This window comes from Diabrotica undecimpunctata, chromosome 3, assembly GCF_040954645.1.
Source record: "Diabrotica undecimpunctata isolate CICGRU chromosome 3, icDiaUnde3, whole genome shotgun sequence".
In the NCBI taxonomy this organism is placed as follows: domain Eukaryota; kingdom Metazoa; phylum Arthropoda; class Insecta; order Coleoptera; family Chrysomelidae; genus Diabrotica; species Diabrotica undecimpunctata.
The window spans coordinates 133,375,235-133,391,216 of record NC_092805.1 but is presented as its reverse complement, the minus strand read 5'-3'; the positions used below and the strand labels follow the sequence as shown (position 1 = coordinate 133,391,216).

The 15,982-nt window shown below is 33.3% G+C and overlaps 1 protein-coding gene and 1 long non-coding RNA gene across 3 annotated transcripts in view; one reads left to right on the top strand and one right to left on the bottom strand.

Moving 5' to 3' along the window:
- The window catches only part of dati (zinc finger protein datilografo), a 340,370-nt gene extending 333,925 nt beyond the window's left edge, over nt 1–6,445 (bottom strand). For both annotated transcript variants that reach the window (XM_072526946.1, XM_072526947.1), the window contains exon 1: nt 6,166–6,445. The gene's annotated coding sequence lies outside the window, so the exon portion shown is untranslated. The remainder of the gene's footprint in view (nt 1–6,165) is intronic.
- A 170-nt stretch (nt 6,446–6,615) lies between these two features.
- LOC140437423 (uncharacterized) overlaps nt 6,616–15,982 on the top strand; it is a 116,863-nt gene continuing 107,496 nt past the window's right edge. The window contains exons 1-2 of the long non-coding RNA XR_011950376.1: nt 6,616–6,753; nt 9,676–9,819. This is a non-coding gene — a long non-coding RNA (uncharacterized lncRNA). The remainder of the gene's footprint in view (nt 6,754–9,675; nt 9,820–15,982) is intronic.

Below are 15,982 nucleotides of genomic sequence, written 5' to 3'. Positions count from 1 at the left end.
TCATTATCTTCTGTAGTTCGTCGGTGGTTTCGTTTTAACCTGGGGCTAATTGATTTTGAGAAAAAATGTATATAGGGCAAGTTTTTTTAGAATAAATAAAACGTTAATACATCCTGAACCATTAAATTAATAGGGGCATATGACTGTTACCTTTTCCCAATCAAAGTTAATAATTGTATCTAGTTTTATTTATCTTTTTATGTAGCTTCCTGTATATATATATATATATATATATATATATATATATATATATATATATATATATATATACAGGGTAAGTCATGAGGAACTTTACATAGTTCTACCATATGTAGAGTCCCTCAGGGAGCATATCATGAGGCCACTAAAAAATGTCAACTCCTCTTCTTTATTAACAGGGTGATTTGTGTAATTGACCATTTATTTCATTTTACTGTAGTGTTTATACGGCTCATTTGATTTTTTTAATTTTTGCATGATACAGTACACTACTATCAAGCATTCGACTGGTATTAGCTAAACTAAAAAATTTCAAAACTGGCTTTGGAAAAATTAATTTAGGGATTCGTATTAAATATTACACCCTGTATAAAATTTTTTTTAAAATGCAATAAGTGATTTTCAAACTACATAAATAGCCAATGAAAACGACATATGCGACAATATTGTCGCACTTTTATTAAATTTTTAGTGAACGATCAAATCTTACCAAAAATAGAACAACCATAATGAAGTATCAAATTATAAGGTAATTAATTTAAACAAATGTTATAAATTTCAAACATTTTAATTAAAATGAGTTCCTATAACATAATCTAATACGTAGAAAATTAACATCTTTACTGTCACTGTGTATTATCTCTACGATAGAATCAATTGTTTTTCAATTTTAAATTTTTACTCATAGATCATATTGGTTCATTATTTTCGATAAATAATAAATTAAATTGATTAAAAAGTCAAACCTCTTGTATGTGTTAGTTTTTGTTGATTGTAAACCATTACAATTTTATGTCAAATAATAATACATTGCATCAACTGTACTAAATAAAAATAAATCTAAAAAAGTTTAAAATGAAGGTTGGCGTTGACCGTTTGACGTTTCTTGATATTTTATACCCATTGTCAATATTGTCATTATCAATTGTTATTTATGTGTACAAGAATACATATTTCTTCTGTCATATCTACGTTAAGTACATTGTGTTAGTTTTGGTAGAGCTTTTGCTACTTTCGTTCAAAATGCCACATCAGTTTTCGACCACAGAATATGCAGACATAATATTTGTTTATGGATTCTGTAATGGGAATGGTAGGGCTGCTAGTAGAGAATATCGCAGGAGATTTCCTAATCGTCGAACTCCCAGTCATCCAACATTTGGGTCAGTTTTTAATTATTTGCGAGAAAATGGCACTTTTCCTAGTGGAACAACAGAGCGACATGTAGATGAAGCGCAGGAAGATGACATTATGGACGCCGTTACTATGAACCCTACAATAAGCACTAGACAAGTAAGTCGAGAACTCAATGTTACTCAATCAAAAGTAAGTAGAGTCTTACAAAAAAATAATCTATACCCATATCACATTCAAATGGTTCAGCGACTACATGCTGGAGATGAGATCGATAGGTTGGAATTTTGTAGATGGATTAACAATAATCGACCAACGCTATACAGGACACTATTTACAGATGAAGCCCAATTTACCAGAGACGGGATAAATAATTCACGAAATTCACATGTGTGGGCAGAAGAAAATCCCCATGCTATTCGAGAACGTCGTTCTCAGTTAAGGTTTTCGGTTAACGTGTGGATTGGTGTCATAAATAACCAATTAGTAGGTCCTCACTTTTTTGATGGTCCTTTAACAGGGCAGGTCTATTTGAACTTTCTACAAAATATTTTGCCGAATTTGCTTGCCAACGCAAACGTTGCTATCCGAGGGATGTATTTTCAGCATGATGGAGCACCCCCACATTTTTTACTGGCAGTGAGACAACATCTCAATAATGTTTATGGCTACAGGTGGATAGGACGTGCAGGTCCTATTTCGTGGCCTTTAAGATCCCCTGATTTTAATCCCGTTGATTACCATATTTGGGGACGATTGAAGCAACTAGTTTATGCAGTGAATATTAATAACCAACAACAATTAATTGATAGAACTATACATTGTTGTAATACTATTAGAAACGATTCCCAGAGTATCCGTAATTCAATACGTCAATTAACAATTCGGCAACAAAAATGTGTACAGGCTGCAGGGTTCCATTTCGAAAATCTATTTTGAATTATTTTTATTTTGTTACCATTATTATATCTTTTCCAGTTCTAATTTATGGGTTTATCATAACTATGTACATATTTTTAGTTTTTTTTAAATTGTTCTTCGTTATTGTTAGAAGTTACTGTTTTTTGTTGTGCAGTGACTCAGTTTATCATTTCAATTAAAACGTTTGAAATTTATAACATTTGTTTAAATTAATTACCTTATAATTTGATACTTCATTATGGTTGTTCTATTTTTGGTAAGATTTGATCGTTCACTAAAAATTTAATAAAAGTGCGACAACATTGTCGCATATGTCGTTTTCATTGGCTATTTATGTAGTTTGAAAATCACTTATTGCACTTTAAAAAAAATATGTACAGGGTATAATATTTAATACGAATTCCTAAATTAATTTTTCCAAAGCCAGTCCTGGAATTTTTTAGTTTAGCTAATACCAGTCGAATGCTTGATAGTAGTGTACTGTATCATGCAAAAATTAAAAAAATCAAATGAGCCGTATAAACACTACAGTAAAATGAAATAAATGGTCAATTACACAAATCACCCTGTTAATTAATAAAGAAGAGGAGTTGACATTTTTTAGTGGCCACATGATATGCTCCCTGAGGGACTCTACATATGGTAGAAGTATGTAAAGTTCCTCATGACGCACCCCTTCTATGCAATACCTGCATAGAAGAATTAGTGCACACAAACATAGTGTACATACTAATGTATTAAACATAACAGTCCAAGCCAAATATTCTCTAGAAAATAGCCATTCTTTTGATTTTGGAAATCTACAGATTTTGGAAAAAGAAGAAAATTACAACAAAAGATGCATATTGGAGATGGCCACATGGCTCAAACAGTTTCACTTCAGCCATGTTATAAGCTCTATGACATCTGTGACACCTGTCTTTCTTCTTAATTCTTTGTTTCTAACTCTGTCTCTGAGAATCAGTCCAAGTAGCGAGCGTTCCATTCGTCTTTGGACTACTTTATGTTTGGTTGCTGTAGCTTCGGTTAAGGAAAGTGTTTCGGAGACGTAAGTTATGACTGGAAGCACACATTGGTGAAATGTCTTTCTTTAAATACTTTGGCATGTTGCCGTTGAAGATACGCGACGGAAATATGGTGTGAAATAAACATCCTATTGTAAGTAAATTTGCCAAGCATCGACCCCCAAAATTATTCCGCGACCTCTAGTCGATGCAGAAATTGTCAAAGAGGAACTATGTGCATTTTTTAAACTTTTTACCAAAGAAATGGTAGAAAATGTAATATCGTACACAAATATTTTTTTAGAACAATTCAAAGAGGGTACAAAAGGGACATCTTTTTGCAGGAGGGTGCAAAATTAACAACGGCAGAAAAAATACTTGCTCTTCTTGGAAGTCTCTTCCTCGCTGGTGTAAAAATTTTAAGCCATACTAATTTTAGAGAGATGTGGGCAGTTAATGTCATAGGAATCCAAATCTTTTCGGCATATTTCCTGTGTCTGCTAGGAGCACTTAGATATTAAAAAGCACGGTGGAGGTGAAGTGATGATATGGGAGTGTATGTCATCTGCAGGAGTAGGTAACATACATTTTATTGAAGGGAATAAGAACCAATCTTGGATATACTAAGGCAGCATCTCGCTGCTAGTGCTCAAAAATTAGGTACTAATAACAATTACCGATTTTATCACGACAGCGATCGAAAACACACGTCATATCGGTTTCGTACTTGGTTGCTTTATAATTGCCGAAATGTCATTAAAACACCAGCCCAGTCACCAGATTTGAATGTTATTGAAAAATTGTGGTTGACATTAAAAAATAAAGTAAAAAGTGCCTCAATATCAAGTAGAAATGAATTAAAAATTACTGAAGCTTGGTACACAATTTCCCAAGAGTATTTCACTAGAAAGTTGGTCGAATCAATGCCGAGACAACTGCGGGCTGTAATTGATAATGAAGAAGGACCTAGAAAATATTAGCAATCATTTTTTTAATGCCCAGAGTTTGATTTCTTTATTGATTTTCTTGTTTTAAAATTTGCATCATTTTAGCTGTAGCATCAAAATCATACATAAAATAAATTAAATATTTATTGTTATTTAAGTATGGTATATCTCAAACCCAAAAAATAGCTTATATTATTTTAAAAGACTTGTATGTAGCAATTTAATAAATATATATATATATATATATATATATATATATATATACACTCGCGATCATAAAATCCGGGTCACCTTGAAAATCGCCGTTATTTCATTTTTAACGAGCTTTATCGTAAATAATAATAACACAAATACAAACTAATGCATGTTTCTGAGAATTGTTTTCGGCTTAGCGATTTCCTTTGTAATAAAGAATTCCAATAATGCCGATTTCGCGGAAAACTCTACACTTCCCAAAATGAACGGTACCTGTAACTGCCGCTTGTTTTAAATGTCTTATTTGTGCTTCGACTTTCTGTTCAAATGCAACAAACAAACGTTTATTATTGCCACCATTAGTGTTTATTAGTGTCATTATTAAGGTTTATTATTGTTTATTTTTTGCCAAAAATGCCTTGACTGTTGTTAAAACAGCACGCATTGTTGCGTTTGTGGAAGACGGTCACACTCAACGGCAAGTCGCAAAAACTGTTGGAGTAAGCCTTTCTGCGGTTCAACGAGTGGCTCAACGCTTTCAGAAGACAAGTTTGCTAACCAGACGACCTGGCTCTGGACGAAGAAGAACGACCACGGCACGAGATGGACCTCAACTGCGGTTATGCATCGAAATTGCCTACCGGAAGTACGCAATTGCAATGTTAGCGTTGCAACAGTCAGGAGAAGACTTCGTTCTTCTGGACTATCTTCTCGGGTAATGGCTACAGGACCGCTACTTGGCCGTGCGCATCAAGTTGCACGACTAGTTTTTGGTCGACAATACGCGCATTGGGGAATTATTGATTGGAGCAAAGTGTTATTCTCAGATAAATCCCGTTTTAGCCTAACTGGATCCAATGGACGTGTAAGAGTTTGGGGGAGAACCGGTGAATGATTTTCACAAGCTTGCATTGCTCCAAGAATGCCATTTGGTGAAGGCTCAGTCATGGCTTGGGGAGGTGTATCTTCCGACTTCCGCACAGAATTACCCTTAATCGAAAATGGGTCCTTAACTGCACGAAGGTACATTACGGAGATTTTGGAAGAACATGTTATGCCCACCATGACAGGGCTTTGAGAAGACGCAGTGTTTATGCAGGACAACGTGCGACCGCAGGTTGCCAGGATCAGTATGCAATACTTGGACAAGGTTGGAATTACGAGGTTACCCTGGCTAGCTAGATCTCCGGATCTGAATCCCATCAAATATCTCTGGAGCGATTTGAAAAAACGTATTCAAACCCATACACCTCCTCCTAACGACGCACAGGAGCTTAAGGATCTGTTAGTGAGAGTTTTATTAGAGCAAGTGGAGGCAATACACGATATTAGTCATTGAAATTCCACAGATGTTTTACCACGTTCTGTATTTTTCATTTTTTCTTCCGTATGTCTGTTCCAACAATTTGGTTTGTTTTCTGCTTTTTCATTAAAAACAATAAAAAAACTGTTTTTTCTTTCTTTCGAAAAAAACATTGATGACAAATAAAAAATACATTAGCTTAAAAAAAAAGGTTATTACTGCACCAGATGCAAAAATATTCAAGAAACTTGAAATTTTCAAGGTGACCCGGATTTTATGATCGCGAGTATATATATATATATATATATATATATATATATATATATATATATATATATATATATATATATAATATATGTATGACCTTTTCAATTTTTAAAATCCTAAATCTAGAAAATTCATAGACAATATTCTATATAAAATATTTTATCTTTAAAATAATGATTAGAATTAAATATCTCACCTGATATATTAGCAAATATCCATAACCAAAATCTTAATAGATTATCTCGTATTTGTATCTACGTAAAAAAACCATATTGTCTAAATATTTTGAAGCCATTGTTATCCCCCAGTATCCATTTAGCGAATCATGACCTACACACTATTTAGAAGGCAGCTGGTTGATAAGTTTCGATTGGTGTGACCTAAGATACTACGAAATAGATATTTTTTACAAAAAAATAACCAACAACACAATTGCCAGATAGAAGCAATAATGGGAAAAAATCCTTTTCGTTACACACTCGCACTAAGACTAAATTTTTTTGTGATTTTTCGTAATCGAATCGCTGAACTTAGCACCGCCTTATCAGAGATAAGGCAGCGAATAAAAATCATCCCTATTTTTGTTAGATAACTAGGAGGTGATAAGGCTTTCATGACCTTTATCAAGTAGACTGCCGTGTTGATAGGCAACGATCTAGCGTTTTTTTAAGCAAAAATATTCATTTGCAGGAAACTAAACCGGTGTTTATGGATGCGGAGCTGACAATTCTGGGCGAAATAGAAAAGATAAAATACAGAACACATGCGTGTATATAAATGTGAGGTAAGATGTATTTTTAAATGACTAACAGAATATAAATGAAGGTCATTAGCCGTACGTTTTGTCATATTTTTCTACGCCAGATTGGCAGTACGGAAAGGAGATTAAATAAAAGATTAATCAAACTAAGACGAATCCAAGGGTTGCACAATTTTTTTGTATATTTAATATCTACTTCCGAGCATAAAATTAGAGTCATCCCGTAATTTGAATTTATTTTAGAAATTATTATTCTTTTTTATATTTAGAAATTATTATTCAGAGTGGTTTACATGCTGGTATATCTTGTGTTGACAGTATATTTGTACTTCTACAAATTATAGACAAAAGAACAGCCAGAAATTTACTGATTCATTTAGTCTCATCTAACTTAAAGAAGGCCTATGATACAGTACCTTTAAAAGGGTCTAAGGCCTAAGTAATACATACATGGACGCCATTGCGAGCATGTACATAAATGCAAAAAGTACTGTTAAAATGAAGAATAAAATTTCAGACGTATTTCCTGTCACAAAACGCTTGACGCAAGGATGTTTTTTACCTTAAGCTCTACTCAAAATTTATATTAAGGAAGCATTAAACAACTGGAGGAGAAAATGCACAGTGATGGGAATAGAACTTGGACACAAGTACATAACAAATCTTTTCTTTGCAGACGATCAAATGATTATGGCAAACGATATAGAAGATGAATTATATGATTTGAAAATTAACTGAAGAATACAAAAATTGGGGACCCACCATCAACAATATCGAAACAGAAAACGGAATATCTAAGAATAAAGGACGAAGAAAGATACCCACACGTCTCGATTAGAGATATGAAAGAATGGGAAGAATTTAAATACCCAAGGACAATGATAGCGAAGAAAGAAACATCGAAACGGAAGATTCCTAAGAAAGTAGAATAGGGCCGAAAAGTCGGATGAAGAGCTGTTGGTAATTCACGATGAAGGAGAAGAAAACACTGAAAGTGGTAGAAATGGACTATCAAAGAAGAGCTTGTCGGATATCCAGTGAACTTAATCACATCACGAATGAAGAAATAAGAAGAACAGGAAGATTTTCTAATAGCGTAGATACAATAGATATGCTCTAGCATGTGTTGCCCAGCGACTTTCATTTGGTGGTCAGTTATGGCATGAAGAGGCATATGGTTTACGTTCGCACAGAGTTAGTCTTTATCGAGAATGGGACATTTACTATGCAAAGGTACCTGACATGGGTTCTAGAAGAGCATGTTTTACCAAAGACTCAACATTTTTGTATGATAACTTCATTTAAGACACTGAGTATTTTAAAGAGCTTTAAAATACACGATTTGTTTGATCTGCTTTTAGTCCAGATATCAACCCCATGGAACATCTTCGGAATGAGATGAAAAGACATTTAGGGAGTTATGTGCCGACCCACAGAAATTCAAAAGAGCTTCAAAAATTCAAAATGCTATTCAAAATCTGATCCAAAAGATGATTCATTGTTTGCAAGCTGTTATTCTTGCCAGAGGAGGAAATACTCGCTAATGAAGGTATTAAAATTTCTTTTGTTTTAACAAAAAGCCTATCTTCAATCTTTATTACTTTCTTTATATCTTTCATTACTTTCAATAAACTTTGAAGGACCGAAACGTTGTTTTCTTTAAGAATGCGTTAGTAAACTATCTTATAACTGAAAAAAAAAATAAAAAAGAATGATAATTTCTAAAATAAATTCAAATTACGAGGTGACCCTAATTGACCATTTGAGTATACTGATAGTCATTGATTTTGACAGTATGTTTATATACAATTTACTATTTTTGTTAGGAATAAGCCACAATTCTACTTTAATATAATTGAGAACGATTTTCGAAGCGGAAATCGAAACGTCAAATCAACTTATTTTAAAGTAAAATAGTGGCTTATTCCCAACAAAAATAGTAAATTGCATTAAAATATCATAAGAAAATGGCTTCAGAACAACATGTCTATATACAAAACTACACAGTATAACATTTTGATCATTTATTGACCGTTTTTCTACCATTCGTTCACCAAGAATGAGACCTTATCTCCCACCGTACTACTCATCCATCGTTCTAGTCGATTTACTCTCGCGTTTCAATTCAAAGCTTCAAATTCACTTTATATAGAAATATTACTGCGAAATATTTCTTTGGCTAGCCTTTTTACTATCAACCTAATAAAATTCTTCTTCTTCTTCCTCTTTAAAAGTAATTACGTTTGTTCATTGGCGAATTAATACCTCTATGGAAGGTTCTCACTCCATTTTTCGCTCGATACTTCTTCTACGGCTAATAAACTTAAACACTAGTATTTAGGCCAGCCAGTTAAGCCTTTGACTCAATAATTTGAAAGGCAAGGGTAAAGGCATCATAGAATGTGGACTAGATTGATTTTTGCTTTTCCTACACCGACATACAAACTCTACGTTTGTCAAACATTTCGTTGTAACAGGTTTTGTTTTCGTTAAACCTTTCAGTCACCATGTAGATATTACGTTTACATCAAACCCTACATTAGTTTGTATATATTTAGAAAGAAAAACCACCGGTTTTGAGTGTTTCGACTGTCATTTTTTGTTTGTTTCTTCATACAGGTTGCTTATTCAATAAGTGCTGCCCTCTAGGCGACAGTAGTAAAATTATATAAAGTTTGTAATTGAAGGGTGTAAAACTATTATTAAAATTTTTGCATATTTCTGTACTGGTAAGGGTAACGCATATCCAAAGGCTTTTGTCTGCATTTGTAGTGCTTCATTTGCTAGACAAAACTAATGTATTATTGATGCAAAGTAAAAAAAAGTTTTTCCTGATATTTTGGACTTCTAAGAACGTAGAAATTTGTCTACGCTGTGATTAACACAAAGTACGCATAACTACCATTTTTGTTTATTATATAAAAACAAATACAATTATAATTTTAGGGGTTATAATAAATATGAAAAAGGCATTATCGGAGGCAGAATAAGTCCTACAATTGATAGAAGATGATTGCTCCGACATAGAAATTTTGAGTAGTGTTGGTTCTGAAGAATATGACTGGGAGTCAGACATTGTAACAATTGAAGGTAATTTGAATATTATTATTGACTAAATTTGAGAAAACCAGGAATTGGCAGAAAAAGCTGAAGTACCAGGAAAGTATGTACGAAAATTAAAACAATTGACATTTTTTTTGAAAATGATGAGTTGATTAAAAAAGTAAATGTTTTATGGAGGGAAAATGTTATTTATGTTATTTTAACTGAACTGAAAAGGAAAGTCCAATGTTCTTTTTCTCCCGTACTTTGGGGGAATTTGTTAATTTATAGGAATTTATAATTAATGTAGGTGGACTGAAGTTTGGTAAAATTTTATGGGTACTGATAGGCAACCAACTATACAAATATCTAACCAAGATACCACCACTGAATTTAGATATGTGTATAGTTGGTTGCCTATCAGTACCCACAAAATTTTACCCAACTTCAGTCCACCTAGATTAATTTTTTTTCAATTTAACAACATTTAACGGGATTTTACCCAAGTATTTAGTGGCTCAAAACATGTACAGCTAGTAAGTATTAACCACATTTTGTATTAACCTTGGTCAAAATTTTAAATTTTATGTTTTCTTTAATTAAAATGGTTATATACTTTTAGGTAAACACTGATGATGGAATATTAATTCCGAAAACGTTCTGTGATGTAGCCCGATGGAGTGTGTTAATTATATACCTTTTATAAAGGATTTTTAAATAAAACTTTCCATTTTTGTTAACACTGACTTTTTTGGAAGGCATCGTATATTTAATATTAATTACTTTAGTTACTTCTTCTTCTTCAAGTGCCATCTCCGCGGCGGAGGTTGGCAATCATCATAGCTATTCGAACTTTTGAGACGGCTGCTTAGTTACTTCAGAAGAACCAATTTCAAGAATTGGAACCAGAACCTCAAATGAATTTAAAGTCACTAAAGGCCTAAAGCAAGGATGCTGTTTGTCACCGACACTCTTTAAAATATACGTCCAAGAAGCATTGAGGAATTGGAGAAATAAATGTAGATTTATGGGCATCGAAGTGGGAGAAGAAACTCTGTATACATTGTTGTTTGCAGATATGCCAAATGGGGGCTTACTGTAAACATAAGCAAAACAGAATATTTAAAAATTGGAGCAAATACCACAGATCTGAGGCTTGAAAACGCAGTCATAAAAGGCTGCAACCAGTATAAATATCTAGGAAGCATCATATCAGCAGATGGCAGAGTTAAAATAGATGTACAAAACCGAATAACCCAAGGGAAAAAATGCATACGAATACTGAATTCATTACTGTGGTCTAATAAAATAAAGATGCATACCAAACTTCGCGTATACAGAGCAATTGTAGAACCAATTACCACATATGGTGCCGAATGTTGGACGATGACAAAGAATGAACGAGATAAAGTAGACGTTGTGAAAATGGATTATCTTAGAAGGTCATGTCGAGTATCGAGAATGGAAAGAATCAGGAATGAGGAAATACGAAACCGTACAGGAATTAGAGATACTCTTTCAGATAGAATACAAGGAAGGCAATTACAATGGTATTGTGACGTGATGAGAATGGAGGAGGAGCGGTGGCCAAAGAAAGCCTTAATGTATGTTCCACCAGAAAAAAGGAAAAGGGGAAGACCACCAAATTCCTGGAGAAGAGAAATTACAAAAACAATGCAATCTAGAGGCTTAGAAGAGGGAGATTGGAGAGATAGGAAAATATGGAGGCTGAAATGCGGGAAGCGGCAATCGCCGTAGGACCCCCGTTATATGGATGGGTGGGGACTTCAGAAGTACTAATTTTTCAAAGCATTATGTCAAACTAAAATATCGGTGATAATTGGTGAATTGTAATACTTCAGAAGTAGTGTTTTTTTGTTATTTATATTTTTCTGAGTTGAGTATCATAAAATTAGGGTCTTAAAAATACTGTCAAATTAAAAAAAAATAATCATTTTTGTTTATAAAAACACTCCACTGGATAGCTTCAACAGTCCCCTGTCACACGTTTGCATAAAATTGTTCATAACTCAAAAACCAAGAGGAAAATGTGTCGGTTTTTTTAGAGATATTTAATTTACTATTGCCCTTTATGTTATCGACAAATATTCTTAACATTTAATAAAATTTGCTTAAGGACAGTTTTGTATAGTAAATTTCTAAATAGCAGAGAAACACCCGCATAGAACCCTTTCATTCGCTCAAAGAAGTGGCCCTCCAGGTTGTTTAGACAGGCTAAACGCATGGTTAGAGTATAAAAATAGAACTACTCAATTGGGATATTTAAAAAAAGCAATCATGGACTTACTGCACTTTTGTAGTTATATTACAGAAGCTTTAATTTTGGCTAAAAAAACAGTACCAAGAAAGAAGTGACCTTTCCCATGCTGGATAATTCTTCAAATTCATCGGCGTACTTTAACTGACATGATACTTCGCTTCTAGATTTAAGTTTCCGGTTTGTAAAGTATGGTCGAGAATAAAATGCGCTAAATGTAACATAGACTTATGTTTAAACACAAGCAACAAATTGTTACAAATTATATTATCAGTAGTTTTGTAAATATTTTCAAATAAAAAACTCATTGTGTGACATGTTCATTTTACCATCGACTCTACTCTTCTGACTACATGGCGTAGACAAAGTCTTCAATGGTTTTATAATATCTACTCACAATGTATAGATACATATGTCAACAACTATTTTAGTTCAAGTATTTCGAAAAGGACACTTTGTACAAAATTCTAGTTGGGACTAAAAATTTATAAAAAAAAATGATACTATATATACATCCACAAGTACAAAATTGTAAACATATTCATAATGCATGACTGAAAGGGCTAATGTTATAATAATATGAGTACCGTTACTAATTTGTGTTGTTCACTCTGTGAATTTTTATCATTTTTATGAGTATCTTGATGGATTTTTACGCAATCCATATACATATTTGTACATGAATACTGATATATTATTTTATTTATAGATTAGAGCATTTCTCTTAAACTAATAATTATATTCAAGCCCTAACTAGAAAATCAATAAATATAGTAGTAATTTCGTAACAGTGTTGATATTATTTCATTTCTAGGCTTTTATTGATAAGCGAATATACAATCTTTTTCCGAAAAATGAACTTGACATTGAAAGTATATACTGATTCAGTTCAACGTTCCTGTTTGTTTGTATTGCAGTTAACGTCTGCAAACTGCGTATTTTACGATTAACCGTAGACAAATAAACTTTGTAATTTCGAAGAACTGGTTAAATATGTCTATATTGTCAAGGAATAGGGTATAACTTCAATATCTCAATTGGATTGAATTTAAAAATACTAAAAATTAGCATTTTTTTATTTACATGAAATTACCGCCTGCTATACGGTTCAAATAAATGAAATATGGAGATTTGGAGCAACTATTGTTGGGATAGCAGGCAAAAGAAAAATACTTTGAAGAGAAATGCAAGGAGATCGAACACCTTCAAAATAAATATGATCTGTTTAACCTACACAAGAAAGTTAAAGAACTGGCAGGACCAAGAAAACAAAATCCACTGTAGCACTTCTGAATAGACACAGGACTACTATAACACAGACGGACGAGAAAGTACAAAGATGGGCAGAATATATTGACGAACTGTTCGATGATGACAGAGGAGATCTGGAGCACATAGAACTTACGTCAGAAGAAATAGGTCCACATATTACAAAAGAAGAAATATTACACGCATTAAAAACAATGAAGAGTAGGAAAAGCCCTGGAGCTGACATGCTTTCTATAGAAATCCTAAAAATTCTAGACGAGAAGCACATTGATGTTTTAGTGACACTCTTGAACCAAATTTATAGTTCAGGCGTATTACTCAAAGAGTGGTTAACGTCGATTTTTATTTATCTCTCCAAAAAGAAAAAGAGAATGCAGCAATTACCGCACCATTGGCTTGATGTCTCATGTGCTAAAGTTACTACTAAAAGTCATCTATAACCGAATATATTACAAACTAGACATAGACGTTAATAATACACAATTTGGTTTTCGCAAAGGCCTAGGAACGCGTGAATCTCTTTTTCACTTAATATACTGATACAAAGATGCCTGGACGTCAATCAACATATATACGCATGTTTTATTGCCTATAATAAAGCATTCGATAAAGTACGACATGAAAAATTAATGAATGTCCTGAAATCAAAGAAGATTGACTACAAATACCTCAGGATCATATTAAATTTATACTATAAACAGCGAGCTTCAGACCAAAGAGGTCAACTATAGGCCAAATACATATACTAAGAGGTATACATGAAAAATGTGTTGAATATAACATACCTATTTACAACTTGTATATTAATTTCAAACGGGCGTTTGATGGAATAGATCGACAAAAGATGTTAAAGCAACTATCTATGTTAGAGATACCCAATAAGTTGGTTAAACTTATACGAATGACTCTGGAGGGTTCTAAAGCTATGATGAGAATAGATGGAGATGTGACGCATGCCTTTGATATTGAAAATGGAGTTAGACAAGGTGATGCCTTATCAACAGCACTTTTTAATCTATCTTTAGAAGCTGTTGTTAGAAAACTGGATATAAACGGCTGTATTAATACAAGATCAATGCAAATATGCGCATATGCGGATGATGTTGCCATAAGCCGCAACAAAAGGGTATTAAGCGAAAAAGTTATAGAACTGAAACGAGAAGCTGTTACGTTTGGTCTATATATAAATGAAAGCAAAACAAAATATATGGAGTGCACAAAATCGAATGAACATGAGAATCTGAAGGTAGACAACCATACCTACAAATATGCCTATACTTTTCCCTAACTAGGTCAAGAAATACAAGCACGGATTCTTAGCGGTAATAAGTGCTTTTATGCATACAAAGACTTAATGAAAAGTAAGTTCCTGAATCGTGAGTCTAAGCTGAGAATCTACAAAACAGTAATTAGACCAGTGGTCACATATGGATGTAAAACGTGGACCCTCTCAACCAGTGATGACAATCAACTGAGAATATTTGAGCGCAAAATACTAAGGAAGATATTTGGACCAACACGATGCAGCGATGGTTCGTGGAGAATTAAAATGAACCATGAGCTGGATGAACTAATGCAGAGCGCAGATATTGTCAGATTTGTAAAGTCACAAAGACTAAACTGGCTTGGTCACGTAGAAAGAATGCCAGATAATCGAGCTGTAAAAGTAGTCCAGAGATGGAAGCCCCAAGGAAACAGAACAAGAGGAAGGCCCCGTAAAAGATGGATAGACGACGTAGAGAGGGATCTTAAAACCATGAACATCAGGCAGTGGCGAAGGAAAGTATCTGACAGGACAGAATGGAAGAACATTGTTAAGCTGGCCAAGACTCACAAAGAATTGTAGCGCCATTAGAAGAAGAAGAAGAATCCCATAAAAAAATAATACTTAACTGAAACATGCCACAAGAAAGCAGTTTCAGAGCATTGATAAAAGAAAACATATTAAATTAATAGTCATATTATCTATCTTATTTAAATAAATCTACCAATAAACCTAGCAATCTAAACTTATTTACTCAACCCCATGCGATATTTAACTAGTGTAATTATTTTCCCCCTCTATTAATGACCATTCTTAAATTATTATTTCTTCGAGAGCTTCCATCAATCTCATTAAAGAACTGCACTCTATATTAAATAATATCAGGAAATAAGTAGCACAAACAACTCTCTGTACCTACTTACGTAAGTGGTTTGTTAGTGAATATGGTACATTCTCGTCTATAAATTTGATTTACCTTATGTGCTAATGTAAACATGGCTGGGGAACTTATCTCTCTTAATAAAGTTGTAATGTCAGATTGGACCTTCAATGCACTGACCTAGTCACTGCAAAATGGTTACATTTGTGTTGGGTTGATCTATACAGGGTGGTCTAAATAATATATTCAAACTCAAATATTGTATTAAGTATAAACATCCTTTTAAATTCATACTAATAATTTTTTTTTAAATAAATGCGTAATTAAACATAAATACGGCGAAACAATCTACTGGTAGTCGTAATCATACGTGAAAGTGAAGTTCAAATGAGAAATTTTCATCATATAAAAGGTCATTCTATTCCCCAGTTCAAATAAACTTAAACTTAACACAGAAAATAGTACGCACATGTTAGGTATTCTTTCTTTATAGTCGGTTTTTAATTACTGGCTGTTGTGA